Consider the following 23,862-nt stretch of genomic DNA (forward strand, 5'->3'; position numbering starts at 1 on the left):
CATTGTGGATGGACTTATACATGACTATTGATGTTATCAGGAATTATATTTTCCACTTGAGCATCTTAAACATAAGATTAATAGGTAATATATAATTCATTTGCGATGATACAAGAGTGGTAATTAACTGAAATGTTACAAATGTTTAGCTGTTACCACAGACAAAATAAACAGACTAAATGTCCATCAACAGATGACTGGATAAAGATGTGGTATATTTATACAATGGAATACTATTCAGCCATAAAAACTGACAACATAACATCATTTGAAGCAACATGGATGTTACTGCAGAATGTCATTCTAAGTGAAGTAAGCCAGAAAGAGAAAGAAAAATACCATATGAGATTGCTCATATGCGGAATCTAAAAAAAAATAAAACATTGAACATAAATACAAAACAGAAACAGACATATACTACAAACTTGTGGTTGCTAGAGGGACAGGGGGTGAGAAGGGACAGACTGGGATTTCAAAATGTAGAATAGATAAACAAGATTGTACTGTGTAGCACAGGGAAATATATACAGGATCTTGTGGTGGCTCACAGCGAAAGAGAACATGACAATCAATATATGTATGTTCATGTGTAACTGAAAAATTGGGCTCTACACTGGAATTTGACACAACATTGTAAAATGACTATAACTCAATAAAAAGGTGTTAAAAAAAAGACAACTATCTCTTAAAGCCTAGGATAGTGGCTAAACTCCAATAGGTATCAGTTAAATAAATGCAGGAACAACATATTTACTTGATATGTGTATACATGCAGGAAAGGAATACCTTTAAACTTTTAACCAATTTTAAGCAAATAAGGAAAATAAAATTATTATATTTAAGATTAAATGACTTTATTAGATTGATGTATTGACCAGTACTTGCAGTACAAACATGTAAGAGGCTGAATAACTGACTAATCTATATATAACTCAATACTTCTTAAGAGCAAAACGATGAGATTTCTGCTATTAAATATAGCACAAATACTCTGTAACTAAAATATAACAAAATGTATATAACAATTCAAAGAAGAAAAATACTCAATTGCATCATTTGCAAATATTTTCTCCCATTCCGTAGGTTGTTGTTTTGTTTTGCTTATGGTTCCCTTTGCTGTGCAAAGCTTATAAGTTTAATTAGGTCCCATTTGTCAATTTTTGCTTTTATTTCTATTGCCTAGGTAGACTGCCTTAGAAGAATACTAAGATTTATGTTCAGAACATATATAAACAGCTCATACAACTTAGTAACAAAAAAAAAAACAAACAATTCAATCCAAAAACGGTCAGAAGACCTGAACAAGCAATTCTCTAAGGAAGACATACAAATGGCCAATAGGCACATGAAAAAATTCTCAATATTGCTAATTATCAGAGAAATGCAAATCAAAACTACATGTAGCACCTCACGCCAGTCAGAATGGCCATCATTCAAAAGCCCACAAACAATAAATGCTGGAGAGGATGTAGAGAAAAGGGAACCCTCCTACACTGTTGGTGGGAATACAGTTTGGTGCAGCCATTACAGACAGCAGTATGGAGATTCCTCAAAAAACTAAAAATAGACTTACAACATGATCTAGCATTCCCACTCCTGGGCATATATTTGGAAGGAACTCTAATTTGAAAAGATATGTGTACCACAGTGTTTACTGCCACACTATTTACAATAGCCAAGACACGGAAACAACCTAAATGTCCATCAACAGATGACTAAATAAAGAAGTTGTGGTATATTTATACAATGGAATACTACTCAGCCATAAAAAGAATAAAATAATGCCATTTGCAGCAACATGGATGGAACTGGAGACCATTATTCTAAGTGAAGCAAGCCAGAAAGACAGAAAAATACCATATGATATCACTCATATGTGGAAAAAAGCTAAAAATCCAAAAAGAGGACACTAGTGAATTCAGTTACAAAACAGACACAGACTCACAGACACAGTAAACAATCTTGTGGTTACCAGGGGGAAAGGGGTGGGAAAGGATAAATTTGGGAGTTTGAGATTTGCTAATGTTAGCCACTGTATATTAAAATAGGTTTTTAAAAAAGTTGCTTCTGTATAGCACAGGGAACTATATTCAATATCTTGTAATAACCTTTAGTGAAAAAGAATATGAAAATGAATATATGTATGTACATGCATGACTGGGACATTGTGCTGCACATCAGAGATTAACACATTGCAAATGACTGTACTTCAATTAACACAATTTTTAAATAAATAAAAAAGAAAAATATTCAAGACTATTAAATAACTTCAAGAAATTTATATAGAAAACATAACAAAGGAATTTTAGGTGTTCTACCCTACAAATGTTGAAGACTATCAGCATAGAAGGCTGATATAGGTAAATTAGTTGTAGTAAAGTTGAGTGATCAAGTAGATACCAGGAGAAAAACTCAGGATGCTAGTTTACATTTTTTTCAAGTTGGTGATAAAAAAATGTTGGAATCATTTAGAGTTCAACTAGGCAAAATTGTCAGGATATCTTGAAAAAATATACTTCTGGGAAAATGGTAGTATGAATAAGTGTTTCCTTTTCCAACATCTATGATAATAAATAATGCTTAAAAATATGCTAGGGGATAGGACGTACATTTTGGCCTTTAAGAAAAATGAGGTGGATTTTCTATGCATATAAATTACATCCTACGATGTACCTCTGGAAGTTGCCTGAACTCCTTCAACTCATTGGAAGTCATTTCAAATGATGTCCCTTCCACTTAAGGCAACTCCCCAAGGTGCCCATGAGAGCATGACTAGGACAGCTTGCTTGCTTACGACATAGATCCTGGGTGATCCTACTTCATCTAAAGAAAGTAAAGCAAACAAATTAAGTAAATATAGATGTAGTATTTCCTCCAGTGAATACTGGTATTTTTCTTTTTAAGGGCAGTCTTAGCCCACTCTGAAATACTGAACTTTAGCCCCATCCTGATGTTGTTTGAAAACAACCTAAGCGTTCATTAGAGGGGAGGAAAAAAAAGCAATGGTTGATGTGGCAATTTTAAGAACTGTATAAAAATGTTTCTCAGACATCTTTCCACCAAAAGAAGAAACAGACTGTGTTGTCATAAATAATCCAAGTAAAATCACAAGGGTCTTTTTGGATCCATAATTAATAAGAGGCAAAGCAGAGAGTGAGAACACCTTTCAAGAGAAATATTTTAAACCACCCCTTTTGTCCCATATTTGCAGTTATTTCAATTTTTAAGTGCTAAGCTCCTAAAAAGGACACATCAAAATGAATACATGTGTTTGGATTTCAGTCATTCAAAAGATTTATAAAAATGATCTACTCAACAAATAAAATAAAAGTTGTTTCCTTTTCACTATACCAGACTTTTGAAAAACACCACGGACTACTTCCCTCTCCCCTTAGAGGTTTTTCTTTCCTTTTTTTTTTCTTTCAAATTGGAATGTGAGCAACTCTTACTATCCTTGAGAAAAATAGCAAAGCAGGAATTTTTGTAATAGGAGCTGCTTAACGATCTGAGTTAACTCACATTACAGAATAGGCTCATGTTTTAGTCAAAATAGCTGTCTGTGATGTCTTGAGTCACACTTGGAGTCAGTGAAAAACGAAGGCTTGAACAAAAGAAAGGCATGTGCCTTCCCATCTTGAATTCTGTAAACTGGAAGTAAGACCAGTCACTTGAAAGGGACATTTTATGAGAAAACCCAAGAATGGTTTTAAAGGTTTTCATGATTATTTAATGTGCAGATTTAGTGAACTGAAACAGTATCTAGAATCTCTATCACTCTTAGTCTCTTACTAAGTCATTAAATGTTTTCTTGAATATTAGAAACCAAAGTCTCATTATGTAATAATCCATATCTCCGTTAACAGCAGAAATTTTAAAAAGTCATTAGAATTGTTTGACACTGAATTTAAAAAGAGTAAAAGTAATCCACGGGCAGAATAACTGAAATGGAATAAAATATCCAAACATTGCTTCCAGGGCTCCCCAAAGTGAAATATTTCTAACGTATGTATATTTCAACTAGAAAATTACAAAGGGATTTTATAAATAACAAACACTTGTGAAACCATTTCTGCTGAAATATTGCTTTTATGTAACTGTGCAGTTAAGATTCTTGTTTTCATTTTTATTTTAGTGTATTTCACATACATTAATGATTAGCTTTACAATTCTTATCAGTGAAGACATTCTTTGAACTTTGGTATGGGAAGAAATCACTCCTACATTTTCGGTAATGTTGGCATCACTATGGATTTATGAATTGTTTGTTGAAACAAATTTTCTGGAACTCTGAATAAGCAGTGTTAGCAATCTTAAAGCATTCTGTCATGGGCCTGTTTGCCTTACTTTAATAATTTAATTATACATTTCCAAGTAATACATACACTTATTTATTTAATCTTAATATTAATTTTGAGCCCATATCAATTGCATGCCTTCTGTTGCAAAATACTTAGGCAAAAATGCCTATTTGTGGTTTTATTTCTGCCTATCCGATTTTTTAAACAATTTAGTTAACATAAAAATGTTTTCAAGTGAAAGGAAAAGTATTATTCGGTAATTTTAGTTTTCTACTTTCCAAAAATATGTGGCATCGTATTGCTAAGTCTCAGAATTGATAACAATTGTGTTTAATAAACTAGCCATTTATTTTGGTAAGTGGATTAACTGACTGCTTTTCTCTGAACTGACCATTTATTTCAGTGACTTGATTTAATCAAATGTTTGTCACTAAACTTACAAACTCTTTCATTTATTCAAAATTCAAAAAATATAGAGTGAATATTTGCTGTGTGTCAGGATCAAGGCTAAAAGTGCTGATGATATGTGAGGAGTTAAGTCACAAAACGAGCTCTACCCTTAAGCAGAGGAGAATTCAGTTCCATGAACGCTGTAACCAGCCTATCATTAGGTAACAAGAATTTACTAGCTTTTATTCGACTGAGATTCATCATCATTGCAGCTCTGTGACTAATCTGTTTCTGGCCTTGGATAATGGGACCGAAATACAATCATCAAAAAGACTGGCTGGAACTTCTTAGGGTGGGAACTCTCTTATCATGGGAATATATCCTTGGTACTTGAGGAACCAAGAACCCAAAGACAGATGTGACAATCAGAATATAATCTTCCCCACCTCCATAATTTATGAATGCACTGGAGGGAGATTTAGACTTCTATGCAATGTAGGAACCAGTGTTCAAACTAATACCCCTCACATTTCTAGAGACCAAGAAACTTCTGTTGACCTATGTACTTATGTACCCCAGAATCTGAGAAGTGGATTTCTTGCTTGGTTCTGAGATCTGAAACCCAGGTCTTAGTTCCTTGATCAATTTTGTTAATTTATCTAGAACTTTTGGGACATGAGTCCCACCCTTCCCTTTTCAATTTTTCTATATTACTCAATTATTTGTTCATTTGCTCAATTCCTTCACTCATTGTTATCAAACATTTCCTGGGGACAAAACATGTGACTGGCAACAAAGCAGTTGGTAAAAACACAAAGGTGAATGAGGCCCAATCCCCGAAGATGCTCACAGCCTGGTGTGGGAATCAGACACAAATATAAGGCAGTTGCAATACAGAGTGATAAGGGTTAGAGATTTAGGAAACACTGGGAACATATAAGAGGAATATCAGTTTCTATCTAGTTCTTGAGTCTGAGAATGACCAACTATCCTGGTTTGCTCATGACTATCTGGTTTTAGAACTGAAAATGCTGTGTCCTGGGAAACACCTCAGTTCCATGCAAACTGGGACAGGCGGTCACCCTAGTTTGCAGGCAAACTGGGTTTGCTGCTCCTCTCTGGCATCGTCTACTAATTCTAGTCATACTCTGGGGGCTATTCATGTCTCAAGTCATCAGTAACATTTTCCCTGCCTATGACAGAGCACACTTGATCGTCATATTCAAAACTGTATCTCAATTTCTCACAGAAACATAAAGAAGGGTATTTTAAGCAGGGAAGACAACCAGTACAAAGGCACACATTTATAAAATAACATAACATGTTCCAAGAAAAGAAAGTAGCTCAGTATGACTGAAGTACAGTGTTCCTTCTGAAGACTGTTAGGAGAGTGTTAGAAACAGATCTGACATGAGCCAGGCCATGAAGAACCTTGATATTATTCAATTGAGTCTACATTATATCCAAAAAGGCTTAGGGAAGCACTGAATGGTTTTAAGCAGGGAGCTAACAAAGTTTCTTTTAGAAAGATTACTCTAGAAAAGTATAGTGTATCGATTATAAGTTGACAAGGGCTTTCACAAGAAAAACTGGTGAGCAAGGTGCTATAATATTTGAAGTCAGAAAAGATGAAATTGTAAACTAAGAAACTGGTAGTAATGAGGAGAGCAGGAGGCACATTCTATAACTACCTAAGAAGAAAACCACCAGAAGTCTTTGACCAGTTGAATGTGGACTTGGGAACAATAAGAGTCAGGAGGAAAGTTAAACTAAGTCCCTGAAAGAGATCCAAGAGTTAATGAGGGAAGAATCAACACAGATGATGAGATTAATAGGCAGGAGTTAAACCATAAGAAAGAGAGGAAGAGCAGATTACAAGTGAGTACAACTCAAGAACACTGAAGATAGATCACGACATTCAAGGAAAGACCTGAAACAGTAGTCAGATACTGTGGTTCACCTTTGTGGGAAGGCATAAATCTGTCAGTCTGGGTCTGTCCTCCATGTTGGACATGGACAATTCTCTGGAACTGTCATTTTAGTAAATAATGTTTTCTTATTTTCTTCTAAATTCAGTGTTCATCCAGGATTTAGAGTAGGCACTGATCCTCATTTTTTATTAAAAGCAAGCTATTGCTACTAACGTTAATACTTTCTACATAAACTTACTTATAGCAAGAAAACTGTTCACATCTTCTTCTATTGCTATCCATTTCATTTAGTACTAACAGGAAAAGAGGGTTCACTCTACAATGAGCACAGGAACGTTTGTTCTTCAGAAGAGAGGTTTAATGCTCACCACGTTAGAAGGTCAGCAATTAGGGAAAAAAATCAAAACAACTACACAGTCAATGTAAACCTCAAACCCTCCAGTTTTACTTTTCCTCATGAAATACAGAAGGTCATTTTACATAAATTATTGTTTCAAAATTTATATACATAATTTCCCTGCTGAACTATTTTCTTAAATCTAATCAAGATGCTCTCTTTTAAAAAGAATTAAACTAAAACTGGAATTGCTATCTTGTGTGTATTCTATAGGTTTTTATGCTAGGACTCATTAAAGACTGGCTTTCATTTACAAGTTTTCATTTTTCAGTCCTATTTTCCCAGTGCATAAATTATTCCCTGGGAGTAAATTGAACTTTTTTTTTTCTGTTTTCAAAACATATTAACTCCTTTAGGCCACTAGGGTTTAGTTCAGTATACTGAAGTTATTATTTCTCAAGTGATTCACCAGAGCATTTATTGCACATGAATTCAGTATATATGATTTAAATCTTATATTTATATAATCACTTCATTTCAAGATAAATTATCCTGAGAAATAAATATGTTTCTTTTGTAACAGCTAGTTATTTAAGGTAATAGTGGAAAAATTTTAACTTGGATTGCTAAAGAGTAATTATTTTGTTTCTACTGTTTGATTATCTGTTTTACTATGCATTTCAAAAAAAGTTAATTTGATAAGATGACTGTCATTACAATTATATAACAATTGTTACCAACTACTAAAATAATCAGGTGAAAAGCTACATTTCAATTTAGCATTTCAATCTGAGGAAGGATAGGGCTGTACTTAAAATATTCCAGTTTTTGAGAAACCTTTGTAGGTTCATATTTTTACATTTTTAATTGTCATGTTGGCTGTTGAATAGATACTCTTTTACTGGTCAGTTGTTTTACTTGAAATAAAAGCAGACCTTATTTTCAAACCAACACATATGGAAAACACTTTATACATCTACACAAAAGCAACTTTGTAGAAAAACATTTTTAATGTTTAGAACATTAGTATTCTTTTTTTTTTTTTTGTCTTGCCACAAATACAAAGTGGACTAGTAATTGGACCCCTGGCCTCAGCAATTTCATGGAGCCATGTTCACCCTAATGGACATTTCACCTGCAGGTATCTTTTCTCTCTAGGCACAGGGTTTCTCTTTTATAAAACTGATGCTGGTGTAAATCTTTGTGAACAGACAGATAAAAATTGTTCCTCTTCAAAATGCTTTGGGTGTTGCATGACAGTCAGGCTAGAAGGAGATTTTACATTCACCATCTTTTATTGCAGTATAATGAAACCTGCCACGCAGTTGTGTTGACAATAATAAATGATTAATAATTTTGATAAAAGATTTCTTTCAAAAAATTAAACACTGTATAAATCCATAAATTCTGTGTCAGTGTTAACATTTATCTTGACATATCAGATACAATTCTATACTATAATCAAATCACTAGCTGAGCTCTGTCATTTTTCACTCAGTAGAATGTCAGGGGAATAGGACACAATGTTCAATAATGTCACAAATTTAATAAAATAAGAAATGAGACAAGGACAAATTCTTAGTAATAATTTCCATTCCAAATGAAAATTCTTGTGATGACTTTTTCTCTTTACATTTCCTTTCAATCATATAAACCTAATGTAATCTTTTGCCCTGCTTTTTTATTATTAAAAAACACTTGAGGTTGGAATTAAAGATTACTTTGTTAGGTTTTTTTTTCCTTTCACTCTGCTAACTCTTCAACCCTAAAAAAATATACATTTGTTTTTATAAAAATTTACTTTAAAAGTATTTTCTTGGATCAATATAAAATCACTTTCAGCAGGCTGACTTATCAAAATTATCAAGGTCTATTAAAATACAAAAAACAAAACAATAAAGGTATTAAAAACACCAAAGGCCAAAGAAATGGCTAATATTGAAATACCTCGGCAATGACAAGCTGTAAAAATAATATGATCAACACATGAGCAAGCTGTTGCTAAAGGGAAATGTGGAAAATAGCTCTGTAGTGATACTCTTTACCTATCTCCCCTGGTACTTCATTTATGAGCCAAATACTCAGTCTGCCTTGTTTGCAATTGTGTCTAGCTAAGACCTGGCACAGAACAGATGCACAACGAGTATCGATCAATGATTGAATGAATGAATACATTTCTTTATCCCACAATCATAAGCGATATTCTATGAAGAATACGTTGGTCATCTGCATTTAATTGACATTTGACTATGATTATTACTGTTTCTAGGAACTGAAGAAATCCTTGTTTTAAAATTTAGTAGCTTGAGGACACTGAACTCAGATTCATAGTTTCCTTGTAGAGTAGGGATGATAATGATTTTGTTTGATTGCAAAGAGAAAAATACTACAGAGAGCCTCTGGTACAATACAAATAATTGCCTTTACTACTACGGACACTGTTACTATTGCTGTCAAGATTTCTATTATGATTAAATTGTTATTAGAACACTGTCTCCCCAAGTATGTGTGAGGAGAATTAAGCAGCTGATAAATGATACTGCTAACTTTAAATATTTTTTTCTTTAAGTCTATTATCATCTTCAAATTCTTTAAATCTATTAAAATCTATCTAAAACAATGACTTCAGTTCAATTAAAATTATATCCATATTATAAATGTGGATAATATTTATAATTTTTATGCTTGTTATAAAATAGTGTATAAATGAAGTGTGTCATACATTTTCATATATACAAATATTTTAAAAATATTACACCAAAAAAGTCACCTTTCCAAAATGTTCTGTCTTACATTTCACATGTTTTTATGCCTATATACGTATTTTTACCAACCTCATCACAGAATCTGCACATTTGTAACATGCTAGAAGTTTGTGGCCCATGTAAAATATTTTATAGTCCTGAAGTTACCAAAATGATACCATACTTGTGCCTAAAAAGTGCAGATGCCTTTCATCATCAACCCTAAAATAGTCTCTGAATCTTTCTTAACCTCATAATACCAACAATTGAGGATAAGCAATAAACTATATTCTAATATAAAACTATTCAGATTTTTTTCTGTTACTATGGCCAATTTGTCAAGTTGAATTAATCTTTTGTCAGACAATAAAGATTTGCTGAATGGATGAGTGAAATGAATGAAGCCAAAGGACATTTAGTCTGGATTATTTAATGGTATGTTAGGAATTAGGTTTCCAAGACATGGTGACTTACATTATTCACGCTACATCAATGCTGAGCAAACATCCCCTCTGTTAATGTTGCTATTCCAAATCCAATTCTGTTAGAAAACTTAAATCAAATTAAGACTGTTCAATTAAAAAACTGAAATTTACCTTGGAAACTATTTCATATCATGGTTAACCATACTTGTGGATGAAATTAAACTTACACATACATACACACGTCCGTCCACACTTACCAAATTAGAAACTGAATATTAACTAACATTCAGCCTCACCATAAATAAGTCTCCAATTTGCTCTTTCTAAAAACAGAAGTTATAGCCCTACTAAAAACAGAAGAGGGAAAACCACAGCTGTGCATAAAATCAAATATGAATAATAATATTTTAAAAACTTGACCGCTTTGAAGATCCACACTCTGAGCTTTTTATATACTTACACACACTCACATACACACACACACACATGTGTGTGTGTGTATGTGAGTGTGGGTTTACATATACATCTAGGAAGTAGTTCCTCTGAATTCATATTGGGGACTTGATTAACCCCTATGCATAGTTTGAGTGACAGGATATAAAACTTCATCCTTGGCAAGAGTCTTTAAGAATTTTACATTTACATACTTAACTTTTCAAAGGATACACTTAGACAGAAACCTGAAAAATAATTTTTGATGCCAGTGTATTACAAATACAGTAAATTTTCAAGTTAAACCGTAGGTCTTAAAATAATGTAAAAGTAAAAATGCTTTAAAAATTTAGATATTTTAGTCTTTCATATTACAATTGTGAATTTAGTGGAAAGAACATAGAAGACCAATATCCTAGTCCTAGAGTTCAGTTTATGAAGTTCGATAGTAGGAAACAATCACTGTTCCACTTTGACTCTCTAAAAGCTTAAATGCTTTGTCCTACAATTTAATTTTAGTTTTCACAGTCTATGGCTCAGAACTAGCAAAGGAAACTGTCATATTTAGATAAAGATCTGGTTTCATTCACTAATGACACTCCTCAAACCAAAGAAATAGGAGAAGAAATAGCCTTTATCTTAAAGCAGACCAAAAAAAGTTAGACATTTTAGCAGGAAAGCTCAGGACTTCAAAACATGATCTGAAACCAAACAAAAACACTGTTCCTTAAGGGGCAGCTACCAACAGGGCCATCAACAGTCAATATATTAAGTGGGGGGAATTTGATCAGGATCAATCTCCTGTCATAATAGATTCACACCTTTATCCATTTCAAGTGAGTCTAGAGCAGACATTTTGATGTTGTGGGGTCTAGGGGTCTTCCCGAACCAACCAGCATGTGAATTCACTCAGCAATAGCACATCTGTGAGAAGGATCAGGACTGCCAGTGAGGAAGGGTCAAACAACTTTTCCCCTCACAACTTCAGAACATTTTTTTTCTTTTCCTTTTTTTTTTTTTTTTGGAGCACAAGAACAATTTTAAAGTAAGAATATTCCTCTAAAATCTAAGAGCATTAATTATTCAACCAAGTCTCAGAGATGTCTTTTAACTCTAACACTCAGCATTTGTTTTCCCACACTGCCTCTGATAACAATTTCTACACATTACTCCACACAGCACAGAGGGAGCTCGTACTTTTTAAATGTATCATTTAAAAAAAATTCACTAGGGTCCCACTGCTTGCATACAAAATATGTTCACTGATAATTTATATATTTTCAACAAAAACCCTCCCTTTCAAACACGTTTAAGCTCACAACTCCCACTACTATTTTTTCCTTCTCTCAAATTTCAAGCAACGAGAGTGCCAGAAGATTTGGAATTTGTCTAACCCCAAACTGTGTTTTCCTAACTAATCTTGGCAAGCTTAAAACCCTGGAAAGTCACAATTCACTTCCCAGGCGATCATCCCGGACAGCTCAGCAGCAGAAAAGCAGAACAGGATATCCAGCTATTGAAGAGGGCCGCCGGCCCAGGTGGCCAGCCTTGCAGCTGCGGAGAGCATCCTACCAGGAGGGCAGCTCAGGGCCGTAGGAAGACATGGTCCTTTCCTCTGTCTGTTTTCATCCAGAGAGGAAAGCATAGTCTGCACTACCCAGACTCTGCCTGCAGACACAGCACTTTCCAGCAACGGTGAAAAGAGGGTAGGTCTCTCTGAACAATAAATGTCAGAAGAGGAACACATCATTTATGAGATACAGGAGGCCCCAACTCAAGAAGATAGTTGACTATGAAGAAACAGGTCTCATTCAGCACAGTAACAACCCTGAAACTAACATCATGGATGGGAGATTGTTTAGGACCAACTGGTTTTCTACCTAAATGAAAGAAAGCTTGGGTTAGAAGTCTGGGGTTAATGACAGGTTCTCCAATCTTGTGTTAAGAATTCTATGATAGGAATTTTTATCATTATTAAAGACAAAGTCTTCTTCCTGACATTATTCTTCTGTTTTTGTACTTTATCTTTTTTTCTTTCCCTAAGAAAGAATGATTTTTATTCAAGCTAAGAAATCCTCAGGATATTCTTCTGCAGATGTCTATTCATACTTATGAAATAGTCTCTTTTTTTTCCCTAGTTTTATTGAAATATAATTGACATATAGCACTATGTATGTTTAAACTATACAACATAATGTCTTGAATTTCATATATTATGAAATGATCACCACCATAAGTTTAGTTAACATCCTTCATCCCATAAAGAGGAAAAGCTTTTTTTTTAATTGTGGAAATAATTCTTAAAATATAAGGCAATATAGGAAGAGTGATAAAAAAATATGCATTTCCAAAATTGATAGAGTAAACTGACACTTGCTGGTCATTATAAATTGATGGCAAAAGTTTTTTTTTCTCTAATTTTTAGAGAGAGAGAAAGTAGACTCTTTTGGGAGAAAATATATTACAGCTTATAAATCTAAGACACTTTTATTCTAGTTATTAAATAAAATTAAAAAATGAGTATTTTGTATGTAATTGTATTTTCAATTTGTAGAGTAGTGTATATATGTCCATTTATTTCTATTCCTCACATTCAATAACTGTTATGTGTACAATAAGTAGATGATAAATAAACAGATAAGACGAGCAGATAAACAGCTAAACAGTAAGTAGATGACAGAATAGAGAAATAGGTGCTAAGTCTTGACAACTGAGGAATCAGAGATCAAAAGTACGATCTTCAGTTTAGTTGTTATTTTGTGAATATGCATAATTTTTAAAAGCCTAAACATTAAATTTTTATTTTCCGTTACCCCACACGAATACTGATTAAAATCTGAATTACTGTGAAAAAAGTATCCTAAGACTACTCAAAGAATTCACCATTGTAATATATAATCAAGATCACCTGTATAAGGACATAATAAATACAATCAATGAGACTTTTTCATTAGCCTGAATAGCCACTAATTTTATTGTTTTCCTAAAGTTCAAAAAAATTGTTTGTGGAATAAATACCAAATTATTTTTATTTGCAGTGCAAGAATTATTAGTTGTTTAAATAAATTAATCTATTGTTGGTGAAAAATTATCCGTAAATAATGCTCAGACAGTGGATACATTAGGGAACAAGAATAGGATTAATCATCCAATTAAGAAAAAACTCACCCACTCTGCTGTTATCTATGGGATACATTTCTTCTGGTTGTTGGTCTCTCCTTTTGTTAAACAAATGACTGTTTAGTCAAACATCTACTCTTTTAATCAGAATAGTATTTGTATAAAGTTAATAAAGAAACATAATATTTTAGTGTCCATTAGTATTCAGGTAAATTATATCAACTCTTACTTAGATTGTATCCAGGAGCTAATTTACCAAATGTTTGGAAATCCAGAAGAATTTTTTTCCATTTGGAAAACCTGGTAATAATTTTATTTTTTTACTAAATTTGAAAGTTACTTGTGTGTGTGTTTGTGTGTGTGTGTGTGCATGTACTCAACTTTTTTTTAAGTTCAATTTTTAGTTAAATATTCTCAACCAAGAAAAGTTGGAAAGAAAAGCAGGAAAAGAAATCACCCAGAAATTCTCTACTCAAAAAAAAAAGTTAATATTTTGAGTCTATGTATTCAGGGTTTTCTAAGAGCAAACTTATTTTAGCAAAAAAGGTAACAATGGTATACACATTGTTTAAATGCTTTATTATATTGTAACTATATTTTCAATTAATCTATCTCTATATATATTTGCACTATCACTTATAAAATTTGCCCCATATTCCACTTTATAAATGTGTCCTAATTTATTTAACCAATCTGTATTACTACTCATTTACTTTGCTATTGATTTTGCACCTTTCTAAAAGATGCTATAATTTCTATTTCATGAAATCTTTATTAAATCTAAGATAAATTCCTGATAATGGAATTACTGAGCCAAAGACAACATCCACTTTTAGAGTTTCAGATTAATATTACCAAATTCTCTTCTTGAAAAGGTTTTATCAACTTACCCCCCCACAAACAGTATATTTGAATATCTGTTTTCTTGCATATTCACTGTCACTGGATATTGTTAAAACATAAAATAAGGACTTAGGCTCAATTATTTTGTTCAGACAAGATATCTTACTGGTTTTTATTTGCATTTCTTTTGATCTCCTTATATTAATTCTAAAAATTCTTTATTGACCATTAGAATCATTCTTTGCTTGCTTTCTAATGTGGCATTCTATATATTCTGTATATTTTTCCATCTTTAGTACCTTAATTTTTGCTTTATTTTTCTGTATGAAAGTTATTAACCATTTGTGTGTTACAAATGAAGCAAATATTTTTCTAGATGACTGTTTGCAAATAGTCTTTCAGTAGGAAGATAGATTTTGGAATTAGGCAAACTTGAGTTTCAAATCTGCATTCTGTTCTTACTAGCCATGAGACTTTGGACAAGCCACTCTGCTCGTCACGACTCAGTTTTACCATATATAAAATGGGGATGGTGAGACCTGTTTTGGCTATAAAGACTAAGCAATACATCTAGGAAATAGCAAATACAAACCTAAAGACAGCTATGATTGTTTTCATTATTTGTAATGTTTTAGACATTCAGGGTCTGCTCGAGTTCTATAAAACCAAATCTCCATCTTCATAGTTTCCAAAAAAGTCAACTTAAGAAAGTTGTTAAGATCTCAGACTCAGGAAACTGTCTGTCATTCATTCATTCATTTATTTATAATGGAGGTACTGGGGATTGAACCCAGGACCTTGTGCATGCTAAGCACGCACTTGACCACTGAGCTATCCCCTCCCCACCTAGGAAACTGTCTTGAGTTGGAAACATGGCTCTGGCTTCTAGTAGATGTTTGATTTTAGGCAACTTACTTAAACTTTCTGAGCCTCAGTTTTCTCATGTGAAAAAATGGATGGATATTAGTACATATCATATAAAAGTATCAAAACAATAAAATACAATATTGCTTATAAAGTATCTAACATAGTGCTTGATACATAAAAGAATTCCCAATAAACTTCAGCCTTTATAACTATGAGGATGATAACTGTCTGCCTTTAAGTGCTCTTTTATTTTTTAGGGTTTTCTTAATTGTTCAAATGGCATGAGAGGAATTCTCTAGATCACACTGTGTGATAGAATCCAGCTGATTATGATAGAGGCTTTCTTAACTGCCTTCTGATACTGGAGGGTCCAGTGGAACCCTCACCCTGGCTAAGAAAGTTTTTTCTGAGGGAGTATCAGTGACTGTGTACAAGGTCTTGAGAAATCCACTAACATACTTTAATGACACTGTACTTGATATTTGGTGTCTCAGCAAACACTTGCACATTTAACCTAACTGTAACATGTGGCCTTTTTACTCTCATTTTTGTAATACTCAAAATTAAAAGGTGTATCTTAAAGTTATTCTGGAATCTTAAAGAAAAAAGGCACACTGAACTACATGTGGACAGGACTAAGTCTAGCTCCCAGTGGGGGTAGAAGTTTAATACTGATGGAAGAGGGGGCACATTCACCCAACATGACCCTGAGGAGGCCAATAAGGGAAAGTAGTCATTTCCTAGTTAGACTGTGAGGCTCAACCATCAGTAGCCCTGATTTTGCTTTCTAAAAAGAAGATTTTCAAGACCCATTCTGATCATCTAACTGGAAGAGGTCAAAATAATTGCTCGGATATGGGAACAGGGAGTGTGTATGTATGGGATCCTAGCAACTGACAGAGGCCTCTTTTCTGGATGTAAATATCACAACACAGGATTTACTTTCCCTCCCTCTTGAAGACCAAGCAAGATGGCTTTTTGTACCATATGCATTCTTATTTCACTATTTAACTGGTCCTGTAGCAAAGGATTTGCAAATCAGGGCAATTTCAATATGCAAATCCCTTCTCGGTTTCCCCCACCCCCACCTCGTGCAGTAGGACTTTATTTCCCTTGAACCATTTTCCTTTATCTTCCATTGGCTAGATTCTTCTTGCTTAGCTGTGTGGAACACCCTGACTTTGTCCCCAAGTGTACTAGGTGGTTGGGCTCTAGAGATGGCATTTTCATCCTCTGGTTATAGAATTTTCCATTAGTCAGCCATGAATTTAGGTAGAGGAGCACTGAAGCCGCGAACATAAATCTGACAGTTGAAGGAGTGACTCCATTCTCACTCATCCCTCATACTTGAGGAAACCCAGGGTCCTCTCCTAAGCTCATTAGTGTCAGCGGTGATATGTGAGACGTACCATCCTAGCCCTTCATCCACGTACTTTAACCAGAAGGTACAATCCTTTCTACAAACCATGCATCTCACTCATCTTTAAATGTATGTAGATTTCAATGTTAGCTACTTCTGATTGAGGACTGAAAGCTACTTCTTACTGTAGGGGAAGAAAATGAGAATATTCTCATTTAGCACCAGATACAATTATCCTTGTCCAAATTCAGTATGGTTCATGTTTCCTCTCAGCAAGATACCCATTTCCTATCTGTGGATGTAAATACTAAGCAGAGGAATGGCAGATCCTATTCTAGATATAGAAGTCTTATTATGCATTATTGTTGAAGATAATTCTATGTGCTTTGTAGTATTTACCATGTACATCCATTAAATTCAAGTCATATTTCTTTGTGCTACTCATCTCTGTCTAGGGAAAAATGCAAAATCTTTGAACTAAGTGCCATTTGTGTGAGAAATAATTTGAAAAGGAAATGTTTTTCCTTCACAATATTTAATTTTATCAAATAATGAAAGGAAAAAATAGAACTTGACTTCCACTTTCTGGAAGAAAATACTATCCTTTGAGAAAAGCCTCTCTCATTTTGTGAAGTGGGCCCAAGAGACAGCTGGCATATTCAAGATATAACCACCACTCTGGAGAGCAATGAATACAAACACATACAACAAAATCTGTCACTCAATGACTAATATTCATGAACTATCAACAGAGAAATCAAGTTCATCATGCAGGCAGAAAACCTATTTCCTCCGTGTGTTACTGATAAAACAAACAGCATAAACAAATTATGAAAAGCTAACTGTTTCAGGCCCATAGAGAATTCTACTGCTATCCTCGTAATTCCATAATTCAATTAAGCAATACCACAGGTAGAGTAGAGAACACAATTATAAGCTCCAACAATATTGCCAGACACACCTCTTCTATGGGGGCACTCTTTCCCCAGATTTTTGTGGAAGATATTTGTGTGTCATAAATGAGTAAAAAGGCAAGATACAAGTAAAATACATTTGTTATTTTTTTTTGCAAGATTCATCCAAAGAAAATGTCAGATCTAAAACTCTCAGACGAGTCTGGTAAAGTTATGCTTTTATATCTTTCCTCATTATAAAGCTCTGGCTTCTCATTCTCCTCATGGCGCTGATATAAGTTTAATTTATCATCCTCATCAATTCACATCCACTTAGTATTCATTAGACACAGCACCATGAAAAGCAGGAATTATTATCAAAAGTTACCTAATTTAATATCAGATAGAACTGACTCAACAGCTAGAGAGAAAATCTACTTCATCACAAGTTATTAAAATGTAAAATTTCATTGCATAATGGATTTGCTTTAGTTACAGACAAACAACTCCACAATTAGCAAAAAAATTTTGATGGTTAAAATGAAGCCTTGTTGATTTTGCGTTATTAACATTACAAGAAGCTTTCCAAATAATGCCAAATGCACAGATTTCAAATGTCCAATACTGTTTCTCATTCTACTGGCCAAATACACTGTCAGCCTTTTCGATGAATTGAAGATTACAGAAAAAAGTTATCCATTTAACCAACAGTCATGTAGCATTCAAAAAAACAGGTAATGAAATCTCATCTCCTTTCAATGGTGTGGCAACCCTTATATAAGAGCATTCCCATTAAACATACCTTTTGGTAGTATGGTCTTTTGCAAGGATTAGATCAAGTGCCTGGTCCCTTTGACCTTTGGGAGCCTGATTCATAAAAGCCCATTTTAACAGGGCAAGCAGGAGTGCTTCTGATGAGGAGAGCTGCCTCCTTGTATATCTGTGTGCAACCTCTTCTCATGGGTCCCCTAAAAGTTCTGCTCCTTTTAGGATGTCACAAGCAGGGCAAAGTCCACTAGTGGGGCTGCAGAACACTCTGACCCGCCCCAGCCGCAAGCCTGGTGTGTCCCCACCCACGCGATGCGCAGGGGAGAAAGTGCTGCTCTAAGGTCCAGGTGTTCATCAGGAAAAGAGCGGGTACACCTGGGAGAGGCCCAGAGACGCTAGGCCTGAGAGTAGAACATAGACTTTTACATCAATTATAAATAACAGAGTTAATTTGAGGTGATTCTGGTTAAAAAAAAAAAAAGTAAAGATGGTTTTAAAAGTAAAGACCCAAACAGGTGTCAAACACAAGGGCTACGTGAAAATGTTAAGAAGTTTTAAATTCTAAAAAATCATGGTGTCCACTCTCCATCATCTATATAAATCTAAAATAAGAACAAAATTGAACCATAAAATAAGAACATTCAGTAAAGTTCTAATTTTTCTTTTGATAGTATTTTTAACATTCACACAAAAGTTTCTTACATTCTTCCCCAAAATATTTCTGAGGTCCTACCTTGTGGTGTCTTGTAAACACGCTTAATCTGTCTCTTGTACAGTCCCACCACGATAGCAGTCTTCAACTTTTTATAACATATAGAAGCAACCATGCCATCTTGGTCAAATCACTTCCTCAACCCAGGCCTCAGTTTCTTCACCTATGAAAGAATTGAGTAGAACAAGGTTGACTTTCTACCATCCTATATTGCAAGGAATCATAAGAAAATAAGAAGTGTAAGACTATCTCCTTTTCACAGATGAAAAAGTAGATTCAGAATTTAATGCATAATTTGCCATAGTCTTAAAAAGGAGTATAAATGTTGAAATGCCAGGTGAAAAGGAATTTCTGCCTAAGTTTATCTGGTATTTGCACCACTCCTGCCATATGCAAGCACCGTGACTCAGCCTCATCCTTGTCTTCATCGAGCCCTATTTCATCCATCAAGCTTTCCCAGGCTATTCCAGTGCTAGAATTTTCATTAAACTTTGCTAAAATTCTACAAGACTTCATTACATATTACCAAGTAGCATCTGTGGTCTGCTTACTTGAAATCCAAGACATAGTGTGTACTTCTTAAAAGGGACTATTTCTTGGATTTCACTATATCCCTTGTATAATCTAGAAAGCTAGATCTTACAGGGGGAGGTGATAAAAATTAGCTGTTAATTTCTTTGTCAACCCTTGACTACTGAGGAAGTAGTAAATACACAGAAAACAATACACTAGAACTCAGTAGCTTCATACCTAGCCTGGTCATGTCCTCTCCCTCAAACAACTGTTTTCACCTGCCTAGAATATCCCTTTTTCTATTAATAATGCTTTCTTTGACCTAGCTTCAAGTTATCAATATCTGTTTAGGAAATACTAAAACGTACTTTCTAATTACACATGAATTGTCTAAAATATTCTGACATACATTGTAGAAAGAATAATTCACTATTTTTTAAAATGATATGTTGATCCAATAATTTTATTATTGTTCAGTTAATATAATTGAAAATTTTCAATCTGTTTATAATAATACGTTTATTTCTACGAATTACTATAGTCCTTCTTTTTCCCTATTATCAATTTTTTTTCAGGATGAAATTCAATCATCCACTACTATTTAATAGGACAAAATACCATAAACCACTAACATATTGCTTTCCTTGGGGATGCCTTAATAAGAGCAACATTGGCTTATCATTCCCACTAAGGAATTTTATGTGATGAACACATTTTTTTTTTTTACATCTAAGAACATTTGGAAAAAATTGAAAATTCAGTTTTCCATCATGGCATCTTACCACTCTCAATTCTCGATGAACTAGTAAACAATAACATCACAATGCCTTACCACACAGATTATCCCTTGTTAAGTACCATAAACACATGGGTAACAATTTTAAAAATCTCGTGCCAGTATTTGTTTACCCCAGAAAAACATCTCACACCAGCAGTAGAAACTAGATCTGTCAAATACTGAGTCATGAAAAGTGATCCATATAATAAATGATTTTCCATACTTATTATCTGAACTGCCACCTGATATACTTCTTACCATGAGTGGAGGAAAAGATTGTTTATAGGCTTATATGTTTTTTTGGTAGAAATTATTTGAAGAGAATGGACCCAACTCTACTTTGACAGTACAGGAAGATTTCTAGGCTTCTTGGTCAAGAATCTCACAACTAAAGCTGGGAGTTGAAAGAGATATTAATAATTACGCAGACTAGGAACTGGAAACTCAAATACCTAGATAAGCCAGACAGACAATGTAAAGTAGCACACTGTATGCCCATCCCATGTGTACAGTAGCTACTGACTTCAGACAACACTTCGCATTGCAATAATGTAGGCTGGTGTTGCCATTTTTTCAAGAAGAGCCAGAAATACTGATTTACATATGAAATCTTCCCATCATATACTATCTCACTCGGGTTCAATGCAAGTCATTTTGTCTCTTCACCTACAAAACTATCAGTCTCTTGAAAGTAGGAGCCAGGACTCTCCTACTTATTCAAAAGTGTTAGCCGAGAGCCAAGCCTAAAAAAAGCATGACATGGGTATTGTTGATTGACTGACAGACGTGACTAACTGCTCGTGTCTTTCCCAGGGCAGAGGAGGCCACTCTCCATAGAGTTGATGTTCAAAATTACTTTAAAACTACAAATTAAATCTATTATTAAATACAAATTTAATCTTAAGGTTAAAAGAATATCTAAGAATCTTAGAAAATGGTGCCACAGTGGAAAAGAGCTAGGTTGGCAATAAAACAGTAATTCTAAGCAAAAACTCAATCTGATAATACAGAGTAACCATTAGTCATACTGGAGACACATACACACACTACAAGGAAGAAATACGAAATGCATGTAAAAAGATAAATTTCCATTAAATTTAATTTTTTCACTCTGAATAACTGCTGGGTACTCTATAGGAAAACAAAATCTCAGATGTCTATTGGACATCTAACCATAAATTTAAAGTTGTACTTTTTGAGAGAAGAATTTTCAAACCCTGTTTTTACAAAATATAGCTTCATAGTTGGTCACGTGATGTGGGAAAAGTGAACTGCCTACAGTAGCACTATCCTAATAGACACAGAATGTGAGTTACACATAATTTAAAATTTTTAGCAGCCATATTTTTAAAAAGTAGGATTAAACACTGAAAATTAATTTTCATAATAAATTTTCTCTAACTCAATATATCCAATATTCTAATGCAGCATGTAATCTATTTTTTAAAATGTACAGGGTATTGTACATTTTCTATCCTCAGTCTTTGAAATCCAATGTGCATTTTACATTCACAGAACACTGAATTTGAACTAGTCACATTTCAAATACTTAACAGCTGTATGTGCAGCGCAGATATACAAAAAACTAGGCTTTCTCTACACAAGTTAGATAAGATCTGATATTGTCAATGTTACCTCCATGAATGAGAAAAAAATGGCTCAAGTTTCTAGGAAAATGGTGACAAGAGTGACTTAAAATAGCTTTGTCTGGAATTTTTCTTCTCTGAATTCTGTTAGAGTCAATAACAGAATTGCCTCTTCCATTATTTGTCACAATTAAAAGTCAAATATAAACACACAAAACAGTTTGTTACAAAAGTTCTGTTAGGAAGCCAGTCTCTTTTTCTAATCATACTATGCTGGTGTTGAGTTACTGTCTATTCCTTCCCAGGACGCTTAATGTTTACCTCCTAAATTGTCTTTTAGGAAGGTTAGTGTAATAAGCAAATTCCAAATGATTTGTCCCAGAAATAATTAAACCTCATTTTCAAATCTACATCTCAAAAGAGCTATCTTTCTTCTGAGAATTAGCAAATCTGTACTAGTTTATTTGTTTATACATATTACTATTACAAGGCTGAAACTCCACTCTTCTAATGCAAAGCAGACAAATCTGCTATACTTAATAAACATTTGTTGCAACAAAGAAGGAAACATTTGCATTATTTCCATAGGATTGAGATTACTTTTCCTAAATGTATTCTTACATTAACGACATCGGGGAGAGAAAGGAATGCACAGATTTCATTTATATTTCTCTGCTTTATTTTAGATAATCCAATTACAAGCTAAAATATGAATCCCTGAAAATACTGGTATCAATGTGAGGTGTGAGAGGTGTGTGTGTATGTGTGCGTGCTCATTATGTTTTTATGTCCTTACCCTCCTTAGGTTTACTGGAGCTGGAAGGAAAAGGAAGAGGCTTGTGAAAAAGAAGGGGTGGTACTGAGGAAATGGGCTATGAACCTGTATTAACAATGAAAGCCGTGGGCTGTTTTTGTGACTTAAGATAGAAAGATTAATTTCATTAAGAGCCCCACACACACACCTCCAGGATCGCTTATCACAGCTCTTCAGAGAGGAAGTGGCCATTTTTTGTTGTTGCAAAACAGACAGTGCTTGTTTTTGTAGCCCTGACCTAAGAGCTCTCCCACTGTATCTGTGTTTGCAAACCTCCTCCCTGAGTCCAGTAGCAGGTGTGAGGGGATTAAAAACAAAACATTTAAGCTGTGCAGTCCCTTTCCCATTTAAGAGCTCTGTTACCATTTGAGTTCTTGGAAAGGCAGAGCTGAGGTTGACAGCATGATTATATGAAGCGGCTGCTGCCAACTGGCAGACATTTTCCAAGGTCACGGAGTGAAATATATTTCTAGCCTTTTATTTTGAAGTTTAATATTTGCATTTGTTTATATAAGTTGGAGTCTGTCAAAGAAAAGTTTCCATCTGGAGAAAGGGAGACCAAAAAATAGAAGTGCAAGTTTTCGTGCGATGGAATATTTGAAGTTGAGGGGAAAATAAGCCTCCATCAGAAATCTAGAGGAGTCAGACTACCAGCACATGCCTTGTTTCTGCAATTGTAGCGCATCCATTTCCAAAACCCCGAGACTTGCTGGAAACAACGTCTTCCGTAAGCTGTGGTCTTGTCTCCTCTCTTTGGATAAATCAACCCCAGCAAGCCAACTGAATCCATACACAACATAACCCACAAGCACCAGCCTGGCCTCTAGGTACACAATTAGGTGCATCCTACAGGTTCGCAAAGGCTTCCTGAGTCTGCTTCATTTTAATGTGGTCATTCCTGCTCGTTTACCAGGAAGTTCCTCACCAGGTCTTCGGAGAACTGAGTTACTTGGTTCGTGGCCTTGGGTAGAGTGGTGGATGACATCTGTTTACCTCGGGGGAATGGTGAGTATGAAAAAAGGGAAAAGACTCATGCAATATACATTTTGGT

General features: G+C 34.3%; 1 long non-coding RNA gene across 1 annotated transcript in view; it reads right to left on the reverse strand.

Annotated features, from left to right (window-relative positions):
* The window catches only part of LOC116281549 (uncharacterized), a 489,842-nt gene that overhangs the window by 290,183 nt on the left and 175,797 nt on the right, over positions 1-23,862 (reverse strand). The window contains exon 2 of the long non-coding RNA XR_012074938.1: positions 19,142-19,283. This is a non-coding gene — a long non-coding RNA (uncharacterized lncRNA). The remainder of the gene's footprint in view (positions 1-19,141; positions 19,284-23,862) is intronic.

Source organism: Vicugna pacos, chromosome 8, assembly GCF_048564905.1.
Source record: "Vicugna pacos chromosome 8, VicPac4, whole genome shotgun sequence".
Taxonomy (NCBI): domain Eukaryota; kingdom Metazoa; phylum Chordata; class Mammalia; order Artiodactyla; family Camelidae; genus Vicugna; species Vicugna pacos.